Genomic DNA, 22,536 nt, shown 5'->3' with positions numbered 1-22,536 from the left:
ATGAGGGAATGGAAACTGAATAACCAGAGGAAGCAGGGCAATAGAGAGAAGGGAAACTGAAAAGAGAAGCAGAGACACTGATAGAAAGAGTGGTTGAGTGTTAGAGCTTTCTTGTTTTCTGACAACTCTCAGTTGATCAGTGAGTATCCTTTGAAATATTTTCTTTTCTTGAGATAACTTGAGTAGACCTCTAGTCTTTCTAAGCATATAGGTATTTTGGGGGCCATATTATGAAGAACTTTGGATGCTAGGGCAACACGTTTTTAATTTTCTAGGCCAGGGATACATATTAACTGTTTTTGAGATGCAGAGTAGTGTCATTAGAAGTGTGTTAACTGAAGATTAATCTAGAAGGAGTATGTAAGAGAGATGGAGAAACTGATTTGGAAAGCTATTACAATAAGATATGTAGGAGGTAACTAAGGCCTTGGATTGAAGGTATGATAGAAGGTAAATGAGTAGACAGATATAAAAACATAACAAAGGAAGAGTCACTAACACATGGTAATTTATTGGCTGTAGGGGGCAAGGAGAAAGAACATGTCAGAGTTGGAGCTGAGATCTTACGGCTTGGAGGTTAGAAGTGGGTAATGTGATTAAGGGAAATAGGGAAGTTAGGAGGCTGGCTTGTTTTGGGTTGTGGAGGCCCAGATAGCTGTTTAGTTTTGTGTCTGTTCAGTTTCAGGTGTTGATGGGAAGTACTGTTTAGTTCAGCTTAAATAAGTTTTATTGAGTTCCTACTACCCTGTTCCTGGCACTGATGGTGGAGGTGGGGGATTGAAGTTCAAGAATGTATAAAACATGGTTTATGCCTTTGAGGTGCTCCTAGTGTTATGAATGAGATTGTCAGGTAGAGACATATGTGTGGAGCAGCTTGAGAGAGAGCTTTTGGACTGGAGACCCAGATGTCAAAAGAGCCTCAAATAACTAGATTATCAAAGGATAGAGTAAGGGGATGTAAAGAGGAGGTCCAAGGGTAAAACCGTGGGGAATACCTGGTGTCAGAGGGCAGGAGAAGGAAGAACAAGGGGGAGGCATGGCCAGGATGTTCTTAGGAGAAACAGGATAGTACAGGATCAGAAAACCAAGGGGAGAAAGGGTTTCAGGAGATTCAGAGTCATCCACGGTGTTAAATACTACAAAAGCTTTAGGGAATGAAGTTGGATTTGATGTGTAGGAGGTCATTGTGATCTTAGAAGGTATTTGAGAGTAAGGGCTAGTGAAGAAAAGTAGGAAGCAAATGTAGACCACTCTTCTAATAATTTGGGTATTGATGAGATGCTAAGAGGAGGAAACCTGGGGGAAAAGGCAAGGTCAAGAAAAGAATTTTGTTTGTTTATTTTTAAAGACTAGGTCTATCTGAGTAGTCAGAATAAGACATGACTGGTCAGGAGAGATTAAAAAATTCAAGGAGGAGAAGTGAAGGAGCAAAGAAGTAAGGAAACGGTGGGAGGTTTGGGATCAAGTGTAAAGGTGAAGAGGATAACCTTATCAGAAGGAGAGACATTTCATCCTGGAGCCAAAGATTAAAAGGAGGAATACAGTTTACAATACAAAGGAGTTCAGAGAGGAAGAGAAAGGAAGTAACAAGAAAAATACCTCAGCTGTATTCTATTTTCTCAGAATATTAATAGGCTAGAAGTAGAGTCTTGTGATTGGGGATTTTAGGAACAGAGAGGAAGAGAAAGTTTTTGAAAGGCCACTAAAGGGAATGGAACAGGGAATTAATAATAGGTGAATGAGAGGATTTTTGAGTGGTAATAATGAGACAAATAAGGACAAGGAGGTGAGAGATGAATGAAGAAAATTAAAACTATTTCAAGTAGTAGTACTCAAAGAATTTCAAAGAGTTCCTCCTTCCCCCACCCACACTATTTTACAAATAAAGAATTTAATTCCAAACAACTTACTCATGGATCTGTTGGAGTTCCAACCCCCACCCCTTCTTTCTTCATGAAAAGAGATGTGACAATTGATTATAAGGTTAATTTAGGGAATTGGTTAAATCTGAAATCTGTCTAACTCTGGAAAAAATATAAAATTGACCCAATAAAAGATCAGTGCTTATGTATGTTGAACAAGTGTGATAGCTGGTTAGTGAGTCACAGGAAGTGATTCAGGAATATTCCTTAAACTATAGTGTCGGTGCTGGATAAGAATATTTTTTCAAAATTCTAAATAATTCTGATTTTGCATATAAATATTTAAATGTTTGATTTATACAAAATGACTGCTAATTAACTTATTATCTAAAAGAAACTCAGTTGTCTTGGTGCCCATTCTACAATGAAAGACCAGTTTTCAGTGTGAAGGCTACAGTTGTAGAAGGTAGTCTGGAAAAGTATGATACATTCAGAAGTAATCAATCATCTTAAGCAATGGAACGAGAACATTATTTAAAATGTTTTAAAATTTATTTAATTTATTCCAGATCTCAAGACTTAGTCCCTTAAGTTTCTATAAATCTTCTTAAAGATGAGACTGAATTTCTGAGGACTTGTGTTTTTCAGCAGAGCTCCAAGAAAGGTTGAATTCCCTTAAAGGTAGTAATGAAGTAATATTCTTATTTGTCTTTGTGGACAGGATCAAATAATAACTTCATATTGAATTTCAGTAGTCACCATCAGGGAGCCTGATAAAGTTGATCACATCACGATTTTTCTGTCATTTTCCTGTGTAATTTTAATAGCCACAGACAGAACAGACAGAATTGCCACAGCAAAAGGCAGAATACTCCTGACTAGAAATTCTCTAGACACTTTTTTTTGGTTGTAGAAACTAAAAACGATTTTAGAAAAAGATGGAAGTTTTGTGTTTTCAAAGCGTGTTGTGATTGTTGGTTACAATTTATCCTGCTGCGACAGCAGATGGGAATGCCATCAGTGATGTCCATAGGCTTCAGCGTGAAGTGGGGTCAGTGATCGTTTTGGCCTCTTGCCCAGGAGATGGAATGGAATGACTCAGTTTTATTGGTTGAATTCCAAGGAGGCCTCAGAAGAGCCCTTCACACTGAACTGGTACTAAAACCTTTAACACTTTTCTGAATTGGTAGAACTTGTCCTTGGGGTAGAATCAAAGCCTGTGATATACCTATCCCTAAGCGCGCACGCGCGTGCGTGTGTGTCTGTCCACAGCTGTTGGCAGTCCATACTCATAACCCCACAGGGAGACAGCTGGCCTCTGACCCTTACTACCTCTTAGGTTTCAGTTTAGGAAGGGGTTTTCTGCATTTCAGAGGTATTCCTAGCTAAAGAATCTGGCTTCTATGATGAAGTATTGGGTGGTTCTGTGGAAGAAGACTTGGTTTGGCAGGTCAGTCTCCCTATCTGACTCAAAAACTTGGACACTGTCCATGGATGTCCTTATTGGGCCACATTCTAAAAAGAATGCCCCTCTTAAACCGTCTGAAGTGTAAGCCAAGATTGCCTAGGAGCTACTTTTCACTGGATCTCAAGTTACTTTAACTCCCCACTAAATCTGCTCCAGACACCTTTTAGTTCACTTCAAATTTCTGCCATCCATGGACATATATACACTACCAAACGTAAAATAGATAGCTAGTGGGAAGCAGCCGCATAGCACAGGGAGATCAGCTCGGTGCTTTGTGACCACCTAGAGGGGTGGGATAGGGAGGGTGTGAGGGAGGGAGACACAAGAGGGAAGAGATATGGGAACATATGTATATGTATAACTGATTCACTTTGTTATAAAGCAGAAACTAACACACCATTGTAAAGCAATTATACTCCAATAAAGATGTAAAAAAAAAAAATTTCTGCCATCAAGATTTCCTTGGTACCTGGCTTGTGCCATCCCATTTGCTACCTCTGTGCCAGGGATTCTGAACAACTTTACAATGTACAGGTAAGAATTCTCAAATGGGAAGGCAGAAGAGCTACCCTGGCCCCCATGTTCTGTGCCCATCACTAAGATGGCACATGGTGGAGCTGGAACTGGTGTTTCTACTGCCACAGAACCAAAGCTGTTCTTTCTTTTCAACCCAAGGCTGAAGTTCTTTTCGAGTATGACAACACTTATGGTGGTGGATTTATCAGCTTTCTACACCTCCTGCAGGAGCTATCTTGGTTCTCTTTAATGAGAAAAAGAGTGGTGTTTAATTTTTCTAGAATGACAACTGTCACTTTAGCATGCTCATATACACAGCCTGTACCAGCTCTCAGTAGAAGAGGCAATATAGCATAAAGCAAAGACCACCACAGACAGGCACTGGAATCAATAAGATCTGGGTTTGACTTCTGGCTCTACCACTTTCTAACTATGTGACCTAGAAGAAGTCGCTATAAACATTATTTATCCACCATAAGGCTATTGTGAGAATTAAATGAACTAACATATGTACAGTTCTTAGCATAGGGCCTGGCACATGATAGGTACCCAATAAATAGTAGTTATTATTATTATTATCATTGATCTTCCTGAACACGGGGAATAAATCTTTCTGAAATTTGACAGCCAGGGCAGTTATAACTTTGTTTTTTGGAGAAATGGCAAGTAAACACTATCCTTCCAGGCATATTTTGATGAGTCTGAATATATTGCAAGGCTGTTTGGCATCTGCACTCCTTGGCCATCTTCCAACACCCATTGAACAACATCTTGGATGACTGCTGGGACTGAGGAATCAGTCTTTTTGGGTGACATGATATACTTCTATGATTTACTGTCACAAAAGTCCCTTCTTTGGATAGTTTTTACAAGCCTCTTATAGTATCTCAAAGTCAACTATGAAAAATGTGTATTTGAGAACTCAAGGGTGAGACTCATTTTTCCCTTCAGAGATTTTCCAAGTCAGAGAGGTATATCATGTTAGTAAAAGAGTGGTTGGCTTTATGTCCATACCCAAATGTTACAACTATATAATGTAAACAATTCTACCCGTCATTGAAGCCACTGATATCAGTCCACAGGAAGTTTGGGGACCTACCTTTCTTACTGCCATAGAATTCTCATGCCAGAGTTTCTGTTACTCTTTATGGCATTCAGTTCCATAGTAGCCGTTACTTGCAGCCCTGCTAATTCCCTTCAATTCACTGCAGCTCTCATATCATGGATGTCTTCCATGACCTGGGCAAAATGCGGGCCATTCAGAAGGGCCTTCAGGACACTCTCTAGCTATCAAAGAACTAGTACAAGAAGTTAGCCCTTGGTCTTCAAGAAAAATATCTGTGTGAGTTATGCCGTCTGTCTATTCCTATACCCATTACCCACTTGAGCTGAAAGCAGAATATTTCCACTCAAGGTCCTTGGAGGGGGTTGCTCTGTGGAAGGTCATTACCCCCCTCTAAGTGAATCAACCGTATCTTCTACTGTGTGTATATGTGTGTGTGTGTATATATATCTATATCTATATATAGATATATATACACACACATATATATGTATATACATATATTTAATGTTTAGCTATTTATATTTTTCATATAAAAATTGTCCCTTTATGTCTTATGCCAATTTTCAGCTAAAGTGCAATTTTTCTTATATTTTTAATTTTTATAAACCAGAGTATTTTCTAATTGAGAAATAGGCTAAAGTAAAAACAAGTTGGATACAATCCAGGCTTCTGTCCTAGGGACTCCTCTTTTTTATTCTGCACACTCCCCTAGATTATTTCATCCAATTGCATGGCTTGAATTACCACCTTTCTTCTCGTAGTTTCAAATCTCTTTCTCTAGCTCAGGCCTCTGTCCCAGATGATAGACATACAACTTTGACTGCTTCCTGGGCAGCTTCTCCTGGACCTACCACAGGAAACATACTATGTCCTAAACTGGGCTCATTATTGCCCCCTTACAAACATTCTCCTTCTATATTCTTGATCTTGGATTGTGGCACCAACATATTCAGCTGGGAACTTGAAGGTACTTCTAGTCTCTGCCCTTTCCCTCATTTCCAAGATTCAAATCCTATTATTTCTTTTGATGAAATATTTTGGAATGTCTCAATTTGGACCATTCATTATTTACCCCATGAATTAATATAATATTCACCTATAATGGTTCTCCTTAGCTTCTGGCCCAGATCTCTTCATTTTATCTCCTCAGTGCTTTCAGCAAGATTATTATAAAATGTAAAAACTGCAAATATGGTCATTTTTCTTCTCCCTCACCCATTCCCAACTAAAAAATCTTCAGTCTTCCCATGTTTTCAGAATGAACATCTAATTAGTTAACATGAACTATAAAACCCTTTATGATTCAAGCTCTGCCTACTTTTTTTATTGCCTCTCTCACCACTCTCCCATTTGTATTCTCCATTCTTCTAATAGTTAACTAATTGGCATTCTCCTGCTTCTTCAGACCTCTGTTTTTGCACATACTCTTCCTTTATCTACAATTCCTTTACTTACTCCATCCCCTTAGTGAGCTCATGATGCTCTTATTGACCTCCTCCCTAAAGGAAGAGTTAAGTTTTTCTTTCTTTCTGTGCCTATGGGTGCTGTATTACTTATATAATAAGCATTTATTGAGGATTTACAATACAGGAGAAATACAATGCAATAAATCTATCCAGAATAGATTTATTTTGGATTAAAATTTAGTCTAACCACTTAAGAGTAGGATAGATTACCAAATTTTAGCCAAAATACCAACCTAATTCCTGTTTGATTCAACTGTTCCTACAAATTCAAATTTTTGATTTTGATTTTAAAAATCAAATTCCTGGTTGATACAACTATTTTCCTCCAAATCATTTATGATATGCTGGTGTCGCTGAAGAATAAATGCAACCCATCTTTAAGGTAGTTATTTTTGTTTTAAGCAAATAATGAGTTTTAAAGTTGTGACTAACTTCCATCTTTTTACTTACTTATAATTTTGTCAGAAAGTGGGAGGTTGAGCTTGTTAGACTACACAAAATCTTGTGTGGTATTTTGGCATATTAGTTGAGGAGAAGAAGCATAAGAATAGACTGGATTAAGGGGATTAGGATTTGGTCTGTATTGCACTGGGTGCTTTGTTAGGTATGGGAAGTGAGGAGCTGGGACATGTTAGGACTAATATTACATATCTAAAAATCTTATCTAGAAGAAGGCAGTGGAAAGAAATCTTTCTACATAAATAAGCTTTTGCTCTCATCATCACATGTTAAGTGTTTTCCCTCAATCTTTCTCTTCCCTTTGGCTTCTTTCTCTTCCTTCACCGGAATAGGTATTTTGGGGCTCAGGTTATACTATTTGTAGTGAATGTCTGTTATTTTGTCTGCCCACCAGGTTTCCCTTTTCTTCTGGGAACATCATCCACCCTTTCTGGGACATACTCCTTTTTTCACTCTAAGCAGTTGATTTGAATGTGAGCTGCTATGTTCTTACAGACCTTGCACCTGGTCACAGTTGATGGCTAATGGGTGGTCAGAACTAATCATTTGGGTTTTTGAACTAGGGACTACTGAAAGTATGGGCTGTTCTTCTCTGGCTGTAAAGCCGAGATGAAGTATGGTAGCTGCTGGCAGCCATTTTCCTCATCATATGCTTGCAGCTAGTTTAAATGAATAAAATAAACTTGCAGAAAAAAGCAATGATGAGGTAGAAAATCCTGGTGGGACTCAAGTTTCTGGTTCCAAGGTTGCATATATTCAAGTCTCTGTCTCTGTGGTCCAGCTGTAGTCCTGCCCTTCTTGTAGCACCCAAACCAATATATTCCTCCTTTTGCCTAATTGAATTTAAGCTGGGTTTCTGTTACCTTGCAACCTAAAGAGTTACAACTTTTCTCATCCTTCCTCTATATAATCTGTTCCATGCATTTTGTTAATATCATTTTATTAATGTCCTTAAGATGTTAGATGACTTGTATTGATAACACTTTTGCCGAGTTAACAATGTCATTAGAAAATCAGGTAGAACAAGTGAGATGATTTAAGAAGAGCTAGAAGATTGGTCAGGAGGGCTGATTCACATCTAAGGCTGGTCAAAATTTGTTCTCTAGAAGACAGAAGACCAGAATCTTGTCTAGAAAAAAGTGGAAAGACCTGGGGTTTGAACTCTGAAGTTCAGATAATCTAGGGGGAAAAAAAACATTGTCAGAAGATTATAAGCACTGATTTAGAATGTGGGGAAGTGATAAGTGTTGTTTTATAGAAATGTTTACACAGACCAGGGGTTTTCACATTTGCCTAGGAGAGCTTACATCCCAGTCTCCAGTGTCACCACCTCTTTCTTTTGTCCCTTCACCCAGGGGTGGTAGTGGCTTCCTTTTGTTGCTAAGCTCTGAGTTGCTTCACTGTCCTCTGGTTTATCGGCTCATCTGTCACTTGTATAACCAATTCATTTCATTGCCTTCCCTCTTCTTTAAGTACTTAGAGTGGCTCTGTTTTCCTGTTTGAGCCCTGTCTGTTACATAATATAATGGAGAGGGATCATGGATGGAACATTTTTGTTCTTTAAACTGAGGACAGATGGCCATTTTCTGAAAGAAGGTAACTAAGATTCAGAAGCTGAAGTTTGCCTGGAAGTTGTGGGCATGTGGCAGGGGGATGACCCTGAGATTTCCTAGCCCTGAAATGAATGGGTTCAGGGCAAGGACACCCAGGCGACAAAGTGCAATGGAAAGAAATGTATATACGTTCATTACAGCACTTAGCACTATGGTACTACAGTCGTCCCTCAGTATCAAGGGGAATTGGTATGACTGATTCACTTTGTTATAAAGCAGAAACTAATAAAAAAAAAATAAAGCAAAAAAAAAAAGGGGGAATTGGTTCCAGGAACCCCCCCATGGATACCAAAATCTGCAGATGCTCAAGTCCCTTATAGAAAATGGTTTAGTATTTGCATATAACTTTTGCATATCCTCCCATATACTTTAAATCATCTCTAGGTTACTTATAATACCTAGTACCATGTAAATTCTATGTAAATAGTTGTAAATACAAGGAGGAACACCTCATAATGTTAAAAGTTTTAGTTAACAAGGAAGGTATATAAATCTAAATTTATATGCACATAACAGCCTGAAAATGTATAAAACAAAGAATGACATAACTAAAAGAATACACAGGGCTTCCCTGGTGGCGCAGTGGTTGAGAATCCGCCTGCCGATGCAGGGGACATGGGTTCGTGCCCCAGTCTGGGAAGACCCCACATGCCGCGGAGCGGCTAGGCCCGTGAGCCATGGCCGCTGAGCCTGCGCGTCTGGAGCCTGTGCTCCGCAACGGGAGAGGCCACAACAGTGAGAGGCCCGCGTACCGCAAAAATAAATAAATAAATAAATAAAAATAAAAGAATACACAAATTCAAATCAAAGATATTTGAAAACACCCTTCTCAGTAAATGATAAGCCCCCCAAAATTTCAAGGCTATACTTGTACATCTTCTCTTCAGAATTTTAAGATCAGTTTATCATGCTCCAACTTGCTTTTGAAAAAATTTATTATCAGCAACTTTATTTCTACATCTGTTAAGGATCTGAGAGATTCTAGTGAGGGAGATGCTGAGACCTGGCCTAATGGAGGTGGAGGTGCAGAAGGAAGGCACAAATAGACACGGTAGAGACACCCTGTCTTGAAGATGTCACAGTTTAAATGCCTAAAGATTTTGAAGGACTGTTGAGTAACCAGAATTATTTTCCTTGATGATCCAGATGCCCCACCAAGGCTTGGATACCAAGGTATCCAAGGCTGCGTACCCCACCTGGCTTCCTTGTTTACTGACAGGTAATAAATAGCTTGCCAAAGAAAGGAAAACAAAGTTTACTATTCCCAAACTGTGGTTTTTCTTCTCTCTCTCTCTATTTTTTATTTTTTGTATCTAAATCCTGTTTTTGGTGTGTTAAGAGGACATGAAAACAATCTTGATTGTTTTCCCTTGTATACAAGCAAATTATAGGCTAATAATTATACTTCTTTCAGTTGACAGATCATTATAGCTTTAAGAAACTGCTGTGATTTCAACTGGAGCTGGTAACTGTTTCAATTAAAAATTATTTCAGTTATATAAAAAATACAATGTAAATGCTATGTAAATAGTTGCTGGTGTGCAACAAATTCAAGTTTTGCTTTTTGGAACTTTCTGGAATTTTTTTTGAATATTTTTGATCCAAAGTTGGTTTATCTGCGGATGCAAAACCCGTGGATGTGGTTGGCTGACTGTGTAGTTATCTTAACTGCATAGTTCAAATGCAGCAGATTGAGATCCATCCAAAGCTCACAGTCAGCCAGAGCTGGTGAGTGGGACTCATCACCCTGTTTGCTTGTTCTTTCTATTATGATTTCCCTTTTCAACATTGTTTCCTTCTGGTAAGTAGGTTTGATCCATAAGGGTTGATAAAGGTGTGCAAGTAGAAGTGTTGAAGGTGCCACAAAAGTACTATGCTGGATGTGTAAAATGCTAATTCTCTGTAGTGGCTGATCTGATCAAGGAAATAAATTGTATAAGCCAGCAGTCCAGTAGGGCTTGCTGGAAATCCTCTCAAAGGGAGGTGGTGAAGAGGACAGGTTCTACAGCCAGCCTGCCTGGTTCCAGCCATGGCCCTGCTGCTTTACTGCTGTGTGTCCTTGTGCAAGTGACCTCTCTGCCTCACTTTCTTGATCCATAAAATGAGTGTAATCATAGTACCTACTTCATAGGGTAATTGTGAGAATAAAATGACTTAGTACCTGTAAAGCTCTTAGCACAGCTCTGGGCACTTAGTAAATGTAACCATCATCACTGATGGTCATTATGAAGTGTTTCAGAAGCCTCACCGTAGCCTAGGAGGAAGTAATCGACAAATGTCTGAATAGGTGTGGTAAGAAATTATGGCCTCAGGCATGTCATAAGTTCAGGGACTTTGAAGAGAATGAAACCATAATTGTCAATCTCTGACGTACGAAATGTGCCTTCATGCAACCCCTGCGGTAATGTCCCTCTACAGTGCTGATAAAATCATGGTCCCTTTTCTAGGAATGCATTCCACTTCCTAAACAGGATTAACCTGGAGGTCGTTACTAGATTTTGGAGACCCCCTTAGCTAGAAGATTCTCAGGTTGTAATTTTGTAGTAAATACATCTTTTTTATTGTGGTCACCCAGCATTCAAATTCACTTTCTGTGTTTGTGGAATCTTGTGTAGACTTGGGGAGAAGCAGAGCCCACCCATGGCGGAGGCCAAAAAAGCCAGTTATTTTTTTCTCCCTTGCAGCTTAAGTTTAGACTGGCTAACTTCAGCCATAGTCTCCTGCCCAAGAATTTGAATCTGCAGTGAGTTACCTAAAGAAGCAGGGACAGTTTAGCGTTTCTTGTGGTGGTGGTGGTGGTGGCTGTGGCATCTAGTGTCCAGTCCAGTGATGACTGTGTCAGCAGTTTTAGCAGAGTTCCCTAAGCTGTAGGTGGTGGCAATCCAGCTGTGCCACCCAAAGTTCAGTGGTTATGGCTGAGCACCTAACCAGGCTATTCCTGGCATGTGACCTTGTCAGTGGTTCTGGTTACCTATATTTTCCTGGTTTCTGCTTATATTTTGAGCCTAGTTCTTCCGTCTTTGTGTTGATTCTGTGAATTACCCAGTAGTTTTCAGTGAATTCTTTTTTTCTTTTTCTAGTAGCCAATGTCAATCTTATTGTTTGCAACATGAAACTCTGCCTAATGCACTGATTTTCTGTGATCCGCTGATACCTACAACTACAGTGGCTGTTTCTTTTTCTTTTTCTTTTTTTTGGAATACATCTATGTTTATTTTATTTTATATTTTTATTTTATTTTTTTGACTGCATAGCACGTGGGATCTTAGTTTCCCGGTCAGGGATCAAACCCATGCCCCCTGCAATGGAAGGGTGGACTCCTAACCACTGGACCACCAGGGAAGTCCCTACAGTGGTTGTTTCTTTATGTCAGAGCCAACGTATTGATTGTAGGAAAATCTAACCTTTATCTGTTGCAGTCCTTTAAGTCTCAATTTTTAAAGTATAGGCTTTGTGAACCCAGACATAACCAACTGTGTTTCTTGTCAGAAATTTGCTATGGTACTACAATATACATTACATTTATCCAACTCATTTCAATTTATCAAATACCTACTGAACATTTACCTTGTGCTAAGCAATGGTTAGGTTTTGGAGACACAAAGTCAAATATGACAAGGTTCCTCCTTGCACATATTTAGAAACCTGGCTGTTTAATGTCTTATATCATGGTGAGATTTGGGCAAACCAATTCAGCTATATTCAAAGGGGGAAAAAAAAAGAAAGAAGGGGTAAGAGTAAGGCAGTGTGATGTCGTGGTTAAAATCTTGATATAGAAGTTTGACCAGCCTTGGTTCATATCCAGGCTCTTATTTGCTGTGTTAAATAGGACAAATTACTTAACCTATCTAAACTTCAGTCTGTTTATCTGTAGGGGTAATACCTATATCCTCATATTATTTTGAAGTTTAAATGAGATAATGGAATAAAGTGATTAGTCAGAAATGTATGTTTTCTTCCAGTATGGATAAGCTAGTTTTAAATAGAAGTAGACAATGTTTTCTGCCTGTTTTTCTCTACTTGATGATGGTTAGCTGCATTTTGGTAAGAATTTTCACTATTTGCTATAGTAGAACTGACTTGTATGTTTCAAACGTCATTTATGATGCATGAATCTCCCCTCTAGCATTTTTTTTCCCATGAAGACCAAGAAAAATGATTCATTTACTCAACTGCTGTCTGATCTTTTTCCCTGAGTGTACCTCTTTTAGATGCTGATCATTAAATTGTTACGTAGATTCTTCAGCCCACTTAAAAAATGTGTATAAAAAGGGTTTTATTGCCTTTGGAGTCCTTCTCAAAGTACTTTTCAAATTATATTTGGTCTAGTTTTCAGTTTATGGCTAACCTGCTATGTTTTGTGGGCTTCCTTGTTTTCCTTAAATGGGCTAATTTTCTATTATGAAAAACTATTTTTTAAAAATCTCTGTAATTGTTGTGGCTATCAATCAGGCAAGGTGGGAGTTTTGTTTGTTTATTCTTGGAAGAGTTTTTAATTAAAAATTTTTTTTGGTGTACTCCTTTTCCAATCTTATATAAACTTTATTTTTGGCTTCTGATGAGGTGTTTGATAATAGTCTCCAGGCTTCTATTTTATTTTCACTTTTCATTCACTTCTGTCCCCACCTCAGCATCTGCATTTGCTTCTGTTGAAATCAGCACAAATGATACCAAACGAGGGGTTACAGACTGAAGTTCTAAGTGCTGGGACAGCTTCAAAGTTACTCTGTGACCTTGGTTAGGTCATCTGACTGCTTTGGCCTCCAATTTCCTCATCAGTGTAATGAAGGGAGTTTATTCATTTATTACACAAGTATTTATTAGGCGCATATTATATGGCAGACACTGTGCCAAATGCCGGAAAAATCTGCAATGAGCAAGAGTCGAGGTGCCTCCCCTCATGAAATGTACATTCTAGTGCTGTTAAATTATTGAAACTCCAAGACCCTTTTGAGTTTACAGCACTGTAAGTATAATGACACTTCCACTTAGTTCCAGTTCTCTTTTGAATCAAATAGAAAACAAAGTGATATGTGTGAAGTTCGTTTTGGGCTTTTGGACATTCCTTTGACTTAAACACCTTGCAGTTTGTCCTACAGGGTGTTCCATGGAAAGCAGGTGAGATGCTCTCTCCAGAAAGGATTCAGGTCCAAAGCTGCCTACTACATCCCCCTCTTAAAGTGAATCTTAAAACGCTTTTGGAAATACACTTTAGATCTCTGCTTTCTGAAGCACGTTAAAAAAAAAGAATTACTGGAATAGTGACCACTGACCTTTATTTAGTTGTGGGAGTCAGTCTCAGTCAAAGAGGAAATGAAACTTTTCTTCGTTGTGGCCAATATGAAAATACTTATTGAATTATAAAATTGTGTGCAGTTATAAGACCATAAATCTCTTTACTGGGGATCAGTAATAATAATAAATAATAATGAATAGTAAAAAATATAAATTTTATTATTTGGCTGACAGTATGGTATGTGACATATGCCTTGGAAAAATAATGGACTGGTAAACTTTTTTTTTTTTTTTTTTTTTTTTTTTTGCTGTACGCGGGCCTCTCACTGCTGTGGCCTCTCCCGTTGCGGAGCACAGGCTCCGGACACACAGGCTCCGCGGCCATGGCTCGCGGGCCCAGCCGCTCCGCGGCATGTGGGATCTTCCGGGATCGGGGCACGAACCCGTGTCCCCTGCATCGGCAGGCGGACTCTCAACCACTGCGCCACCAGGGAAGCCCTGGACTGGTAAACTTTTAAACTTACTTGCCAATGGCTTATTAGTGTTACAGGAATTATCACAATAGGAGTCCTTAAAAGAATATTTAAGCCAAGTCTTCTTTCCCTTCATATTCCATTTAATTTAAAGTGGGCTATTTGTGGGATGATATATGCCAGGTAGTAAGAAAAGGTTGGAATTATATTGAGGTAATTTTGGAACTATTATCAAAATGGAGCCATCTGAAATGATTGTTTATAACAGATAATGGCTGTCAGGAAAAATAAAATAGAATGAAAGATGTAAGCAAAGTGACAGAAAATAACTGATGAGCTGGTGGAAAATCCAGAAACATCTTGCATGAAAATCAACTCATAACAGGGTTTTGCTTGATTTTATGGGAAGAAATTAAGTAGTAAATATTAACTTTTGCCTGTTTCTCAAATTCTGTCTTAACCAGGATAATAATTCTTGTTTCAACTCTCAATTATCACACTTGTATCTTTTCCTGTTCATGAATTCATATTAAATTTTCTTAATATAATGGCTCTAATTTCATTTGTCTCCTTAGATTAATCTTCCGACAGTTCAGGAACAATAATCACAGTTACTGAATCATGGTTCATGTATATACATATTTACACACATATAAAAATAACCATAAAATAACCATAAAAGAAAATAGAAGTTGTGCCAAAAGAAAATTGGAGGTAAAGGGCTATTAAGATTTCAGAGGAGGGGGCTTCCCTGGTGGCGCAGTGGTTGAGAATCTGCCTGCCAATGCAGGGGACACGGGTTCGAGCCCTGGTCTGGGAGGATCCCACATGCCGTGGAGCAACTGGGCCCATGAGCCACAGTTACTGAGCCTGCGCGTCTGGAGCTTGTGCTCCGCGAGAGGCCGTGATAGTGAGAGGCCCGCGCACCGCGATGAAGAGTGGCCCCCGCTTGCCACAACTAGAGAAAGCCCTCGCACAGAAATGAAGACCCAACACAGCCATAAATAAATAAATAAATAAAAATGAAAAAAAAAAAGATTTCAGAGGAGGGAAAGAGTACATCCAAATTGGAGGAAAAGGGGGAATATTTGTGCCTCAGATTTGTACTGGCCTTAAAAGGCAGTGAAATTAGGGCCTTCAGTGATGCAGGGAACACCTTCCAGGTGGAAGGAATAGTAGCGCTATACAGTGGAAATTGTATTGGCTTGGAGTTAACTGAACTTTGGTTCAGTTTTCTCTCATTCCTAGTTTGACCTGTAAAAATTGGAATAATAACCTCAAAACCTTGCTACAGGGTTGTTGTGAGGTTTAAATGGTATAATCCAGAGGAAATTCTTAGTAAAGTTCCCGGCAAAAAGTGGGTACTTGGGCAAAGACCCTCCCTTCCTTTTTCATGGGAATGCGGAGGCCATTCGATGCCAGGCTAAGGAGTTTGCTGAAGCTTTAATCCTGTTTCTACCATTTACCAGCTGCATGACCTTTGGCAAGTTATTTAACATCGCTCAGTGTCCATTTTCTCATCTCTAAAACTGAGCTAATAATAGTATCAATTTCACAGGGTTGATTAAGGAGTGAACAAGTTAGTTAATGTAAAGGGTTTATGAAATATGTGGCACAAAGGATGTACTTGTTAACTATTGTTATTTTTCATTGGCCCTGAAGAGCAAGTGGAAATTTTTGAGTTGGGGGTGGGGGAGAGTGACTCAATCTTTTCTTTAGAAAAGTCAATGTGTTGGTGGTTTATGAACAGGAATTGGGTGATGAGGGATTAGGGAGAGACCAAAACAGGGGAAGAGTAGTTAGGGGATTGGTAAACGCTCAGGATCAGAGACACTGAGAGCCTGATGAATAACGGTGGTAGCAGGAATGGAGAGGGGCTAGTCACTTAGACTAGAGATGTGCTTTTCAAACTTCAATGTGCACATGAATTACCTAGGGATCTTGTAAAAATGCAGGTTCTGGTTCAGTAGGTCTGGGTGGGGACTGGGATGCTGTGTTTATAATAAGATCCCAGGTGGTGCCAATGATGCTGGTTCATGACCCAATGAATAGCAAGGGTTTTGAAGGCAGGATAGGAGCCTTCAAAAATAGGAGGAGTTGACAGTTGATTGGCCTTGGGGGGAGGAGACAGAGGGATGGTGAGTTTTCAATAGAAGAAGCTAAATCGGGAAGGAAAACGATGAACTTAGTTTATCATGCTTTTAGGAGTTTTAAGAGATAGAATGGTGTAATGCCCAAGAAGTAGATTTATTGTCAGAAGACCTGGATTAAATCCTGACTTCAACAATTACTAGAAAGATGACTTTGAACTTTAGGTCTCCTTCTTCATCTCTAAATGGGAGACTACAATGACTACTTCAAAGGATTGTTAGATAGATGAAATACATTGCTGTGAAAACTTCTCTCATGGTGGCCAGCACCTAGGTGGCACCTACTGAATAAAAATGAAATTTATAGACTTTATGGAATTTATGGACTACTCCAGCTCCTCACAAGGCTGATCTAGGTTTTAACATATATGTTTTTTCCTACAGTGTGCATACTGGTACTTCAAATTGTACAGTAATTTGACAGCCTTCTGAACTTTATGTTTTCTAAGTATTCATTAGCTGACATATTTTCAGGGGATGTGAATGCCAGGATTGGCAGCGGGTCCACCAGAGCTACATCCATCAGAAACCTGCAATTGTCTAATTCTTCCTTTTAAGGCACTTCTCCAGGATAAACTGTCTGAATCAAAGAGGAAAATATCTGATCAAACCCATTTATAATCATAGTCCAATAATGGTAAATGGCAGGCTATGGGATAAATCCGTGGACTTTCACTTAGTTTTCCAACCAGAGGCAGCATTATTGATGATTGAAGAATTAGCTCTTCAGAGCTTATCTACAACCTCGACTTGGATATTTTAGACTGGTTGAAAGTAAATATTTTTCTCTTAAACTTAATCTGAACTTTCAAAATGTCCTTGCATCTGTCCCTACATGTAACTCAATCAGTGAGATTTTAGGAATGAAGTTAAACTGACGTGAAAAAATAAATGTATGACAACAAAGAATTTATGGCACATATTTTATTCTGGAAGTCTTCATGAATAACTATTTATAATATTAACAAATTGTGATTACACTACTCTGTCGCTGGACTATTCAAAAAACAAGTGCTTTTATTTCTTGCTTTATAAGAGAGATCAGAAAGAAAAAACGTTCCAGGCCATATTATCAAGATATTATCTTAAATATAACTGAGATCAAGTCATCCAAAGAGTCATTAAATTACAGTTCTTTTAAAAACAACTTGTCCTTTTCAAAAATTAAATTATTCTGGAATATTTTGGGCTTGACCACAGGGACACCAACATTACATTACACATTTGGGGACTTTATCTTCTTTGATATCACTTCAGGATGAAGAAATTCAGAATCATGTGCATGGATTGATTACTAAACAAATCATTTCGATTACTACTTTGCCTCTCTGCATTTTGTTGTCCCCAGTATTCTCCATAGCCAAAATCCATTATTTTCATCAGCTCTAAAAAATCCAGTCTTTCAAGGGTGAAAAGAGCTCCAGAAGATAATTTCTGCTGCCAGAATTATTTTGATCTTGCTTGAGTAGTTGGCTGAAGTCCTTGCCAAACTATTTACCTTAATTAACTCCGCAGGTATGGTTCCCTCATGATGATCTCTAAGTGTAGTTGACTCTAGATTAAAAAAGGGAAACCCTCCATCTCCTGAAATCACAGAACCATTAAGGCTCTTAGAGACGTCCTCAAAATAACATCACATTGTTTTCCCTTAAGTTGAAAGACTAAGTCTCAATCTAATATCTTGCTTGCATAAGGGGCTAACCAGCTCTAGGTATAAACTATTTTTTACAGATAATGGCTATTAAAATATTTGTTATATGAGTAGATTCTGTTATTTATCTCCTCCAGAGAATACCTGAGACTTTGTAAAACTTTTATATTTTATAGATATATTATTTTTTCCTCCTTAAATCTCTTTCTGTATCTAACCAGCATCCATCCAATAATCTGAACAAGGAACCTGGGAGTTATCCTGGAATCCTCCCTGCCCTTCCCACATCCATTCAAATCCCAACACTTGCTGACCGTTACACCCTAAATGTGTGTTGGCTGCCCTGTCGATCCCTCTGGCCATGTCTCGTCCAGGCCCTCACACCCCTCTCTGGGCTTTCACAGCGGCACCCTAAGGGCTTTATCTGCCTTCAGTAACGGCCTCCTCTGATTTACCCTTCAGAGCAATATATTTAAAATCCAAATTGATCAGGTAGCTTCCTTTCATTGGCTCTCCATCATCTGCACTAAAAAAAGACCCAAGCTCCTTGGCATAAAATATAAGGCATCCCCCGATCTGGCTTTTTTTTTAATGAGCTTCTCGGGTTTATTTCCTACAAGCTGCTCACTGCCTAGCACTGCATGCTACAGCACGGGACTCAGCCTCAGCACTACTGACACTTGGGGCTGGATAGTTCTTTGTTGGGGGGCGGGCCTGTCCTGTGCCGTGGTAATATATGTTCAGCAGCATCCCTGGCCTCTACCCACTAGATGCCAGTGGTACTCTCTTCTCCCAGTTATGACAACCAAAAATAACCCCAGACATTGCTGAATGTCCCCCAGGGGACAAAATTGCACCCTGGTTGGTAAATAGGAGTTGGATAATGAATCACTAAATCTTTGAACACACCAAGCTATGTAGTACCTCCACTCCTTTTTTTTTTTCTTGTTATTTGTTCCTGGAAAGCCTTTCTCCTTCTTTGCCTAATACAGGGAGAGAGGAAAAGATTCTGTCCTTATGTCCTCTCCCTTCTTTGTTTCCTCTAAAGAGGAGGGACTAGTGATCTGATTCGTCAGATTCCAGGACACATTGGAGAACAGGTGAGAGCATTTCTTTGAAAGGACTGCATATGGGTATAACCCACTCTTCAGTTTTTTTAAAAAGAAATTAACCAATAATGCATGAATCCATGCTTATAAAAATTGAAACAATATAGAACATAGAATTAAAAGTGAAAGCTTTCCAGGGTTAAAGCATTCCAAGTAAAAAAAAAAAGAGAGATTTGATATATACTGCCCCAACATTATCAACACCAGACATCCTCCCCCTTTATGGCTGTGGCCTCCTCAGGGTTCCAGGATTGTGTATAGAAGGCGGAGGCTAGGTCGGCTCACAAAAACACAAAACTATTACTTCTTTTTTTTTTTTTTAAGTTATTTGTCCAAGGTCAAATCACCAGGATCTCTCAGACACAGAGTGCTTTTTTTTTTTTCTTAAGAAGATGTTGGGGGTAGGAGTTTATTAATTAATTTATTTATTTTTGCTGTGTTGGGTCTTTGTTTCTGTGCGAGGGCTTTCTCTAGTTGTGGCAAGCGGGGGCCACTCTTCATCATGGTGCACGGGCCTCTCACTATCGCGGCCTATCTTGTTGCTGAGCACAAGCTCCAGACGCGCAGGCTCAGTAGTTGTGGCTCACGGGCCTAGTTGCTCCATGGCATGTGGGATCCTCCCAGACCAGGGCTTGAACCTGTGTGCCCTGCATTAGCAGGCAGGTTCTCAACCACCACGCCACCAGGGAAGCCCCAAAACTATTACTTCTTGATGCTTGCTAGGGTTATCCGAGCAGGTGATTCACATTTTGGGTCTACCTAGCTCAAAGAAGGACATTTCAACAAAGCATATATAAGTTGCATTCTTCTTCCATTCCTTATCCAAATCCTTATAGTCCTTTTCCCTACCATCCCCGTAAAGATCCACAAACAATAACAGTCAGAGCTGTTATCAAGAAAGACAGAGACTTTTTGCCATTTTAAATGTACAGTGTTACAAACGTCAGTCCAAAGACAGCCCCAGAGAGTTTGCTTCACCTGATCAGTGGTGAGCCCTGGGGTCTGTATTTTTTTTTTTTTTACTGACTCCCCACCCCCAGAAGAGTGATGTGCAGCCTGGTGTGGAAGCCAGAGACTGAAGAATACAAGTTAAAATGTAAAAAGATGCATCCAGGTATCCAATGTTTTGACAGCTGCGTATATCACTTCATGTTCATATGAATATAGCATGGAGTAGTAGCCATACTTAAAAAATTCCAAGTTTCATAAATTCTTATAGCAGTTGGAAGAAAAGACGTCTCTATATGCCTATGTCCTAAATACTGTGCAGGCCTTAAAAACAAACTAGGTAAAGGGAAAATACCTGCGAGGGCTCTTTATTAATATAATGAAAACATGCCTGATGGTGGGGAAATATAGCTATTTTCATAAAGGTTTCCAGCTACGGGAACAAAGGGTGAAAGAAATCCTTTCCACGCAAGTTTAATTCTAGAGACCCCATCCTTTACACAGGGAACTTAACCCTTTCCCCTAATTCTGTTGATCATTATTCTTTTCCAGCCTTCCTCAACACCTAAGATCCCACGGGAGGTCACTAGGAATGGTGGGGGTGAAGTGTTCCTAGTAGCGGAAATGAAGATGAGAGAGTGAACTGGAAAAACGCTTTAAAAACTCTATTTGAGACAAACCTGACTACAAAATTGTGTCTGTGCTATGATTACAGCTGTAACAATTCTGTCTGCATATGGACAGGGACTGAAAGGGAGCATAAGAAGAAAAAAAGTAAACAGTTTGGTTTGTAGGATGGCAGAATTTTGGGTGGATTTTTCTTTCTTTTGAGTTTTGTCAATGTTTTGGTAATGTCTTGCAATAAACAATACTATAACAGAAACAGCTGAACCTGCTGACTAATTATAGAAAGAGCAGCCTAGCCTCAACTCCGTCAGAGCTAAACTCGCTGCGTTTGGCAGATGCTCTCCAACGTTAAAGGTGATAATATCAGCTAACCTTAACCAAGAAGTCAACTCCTTCTGGTCCAAAGGAGCATTTAAAAAATTATTTTATTTTATTTTTTGCAGCTAACTCATTCTGGCAGGCATACCAAGTATTAGTTCAGTGGGGCCCGTAGGAGGGTGTTTCATTTTGTTGCTTTTCCTTTCTTTTTTTAAAAATAGTTGAAATGGTTGATTGGTTACACCTGTCCTAAGAAAGGTCTTGGACCACATCATCTGCAGTAGAGTGAAAAACTCAGGGTCCTTAAAAGTGTTTGTCTAAGTATGTGAGTGGATTCAAACTCCACTTTGAGGGAAATGCTGGTGTCACCTGCAGGAACCCCTGCAGCTTATCTTTGAGCAGAAATGATTCGAATGGCAAGAATACAAGTCAGTTTCTTAAAAAATTGACAACAGAACGTCAGCCTGACTTCCTGCACATCTGGTGTTGAAAGCGTATGGATAATCAACATCAAAGACTATTGGCACTTCAGGCACTTGTCAGCGAATTCAGTCCTGAAGTGACTTTAACTGTGCACTTGCCAAAGGCTCGCCTAAGACACATAATATTGGAGAGAGACGATTTAATGAACGGGTGAGCTCTCCATTCCTCTTCTAGGGACTCTAATCTCTGTTCTTGTGATTCGTTGTAGTATCAGGAAGCAACGTATCTGGGCTGGATAACCTCTGTTCCTGATAGAAATGCTCTCACCAAGTTAAAAATCTAGTGTTATGCTCTGTGCCTTTATGAGATTCAGTATAAGAATTATCTATTGGAACATGCTTTTGCATTTTTTCTTGCAAATATTGCTGAGGATGTTGTACCTTATGTTACCTAAAATCTATTGTTAAAAAAATTAAGTGATGCATTCCTTCTGGATTTAGAACATTAGCTTTGCTTGTAACACAAGTTAGAAACCAGGTGTTTGTCTTTGTGCCTTAGGTACCGGGAAACTCATGCTTTATCCCTAGAACTCCTCCAATGGCATTTTTGTACACATCGGAGGAAGTGGTGAACTCAGACAGCAGAGTCAGGCGCAAGAAGGAGGATATTATTTGGTGCCCATTCAGTTGCTGTGCCTGTTACGACTTAGGTAGGTACAACACTTTCAATTTTAATGATCTCATTAGAATTTTTTTCTCCAAGAATTTGCTGTTCCTGAAGTGCTAGGTTTTCAGAAAGGAAGAAATGCATTTCATTTTCTATAAATATCAAAATTAATTATTCATCATTATAACTAATCATTAAAATTCAAAATTAGATGAGAATGTTCTTAATAGATTTTTTTAAGCCTTGAAGAGGTCCATTTTATTATAGCATCTACAGCTCTACTATTTGTGGAAATTATGACATAAGGTTCGTAATTGAATTAAGCCAATACCTTTGCCCAAATCCTAAGAAGAAATTAATAAAAGATGGTGGGTAAAACTATGGTATCTTATTAGGAAAAGTGTAGGCAATTGAGTAGAATTGTTTTTGTAGATCTCACCCCAGTTTATCTAGTTGGGAACATATTCATTCATTCACTCATTCGTT

At 39.1% G+C, this 22,536-nt stretch overlaps 1 long non-coding RNA gene across 4 annotated transcripts in view; it reads left to right on the top strand.

The window, feature by feature from the left end:
• Nucleotides 1-22,536, top strand: part of LOC309803486 — a 565,063-nt gene that overhangs the window by 57,299 nt on the left and 485,228 nt on the right. For all 4 annotated transcript variants that reach the window (XR_014293951.1, XR_014293952.1, XR_014293953.1 and 1 more), the window contains one exon: nucleotides 21,943-22,093. This is a non-coding gene — a long non-coding RNA (uncharacterized lncRNA). The remainder of the gene's footprint in view (nucleotides 1-21,942; nucleotides 22,094-22,536) is intronic.

This window comes from Mesoplodon mirus (genome assembly GCF_964341445.2).
Source record: "Mesoplodon mirus genome assembly, chromosome: 1".
In the NCBI taxonomy this organism is placed as follows: domain Eukaryota; kingdom Metazoa; phylum Chordata; class Mammalia; order Artiodactyla; family Ziphiidae; genus Mesoplodon; species Mesoplodon mirus.
Note: the sequence above shows the minus strand (reverse complement) of the source record. Positions and strands in the feature narration are given on the sequence as shown.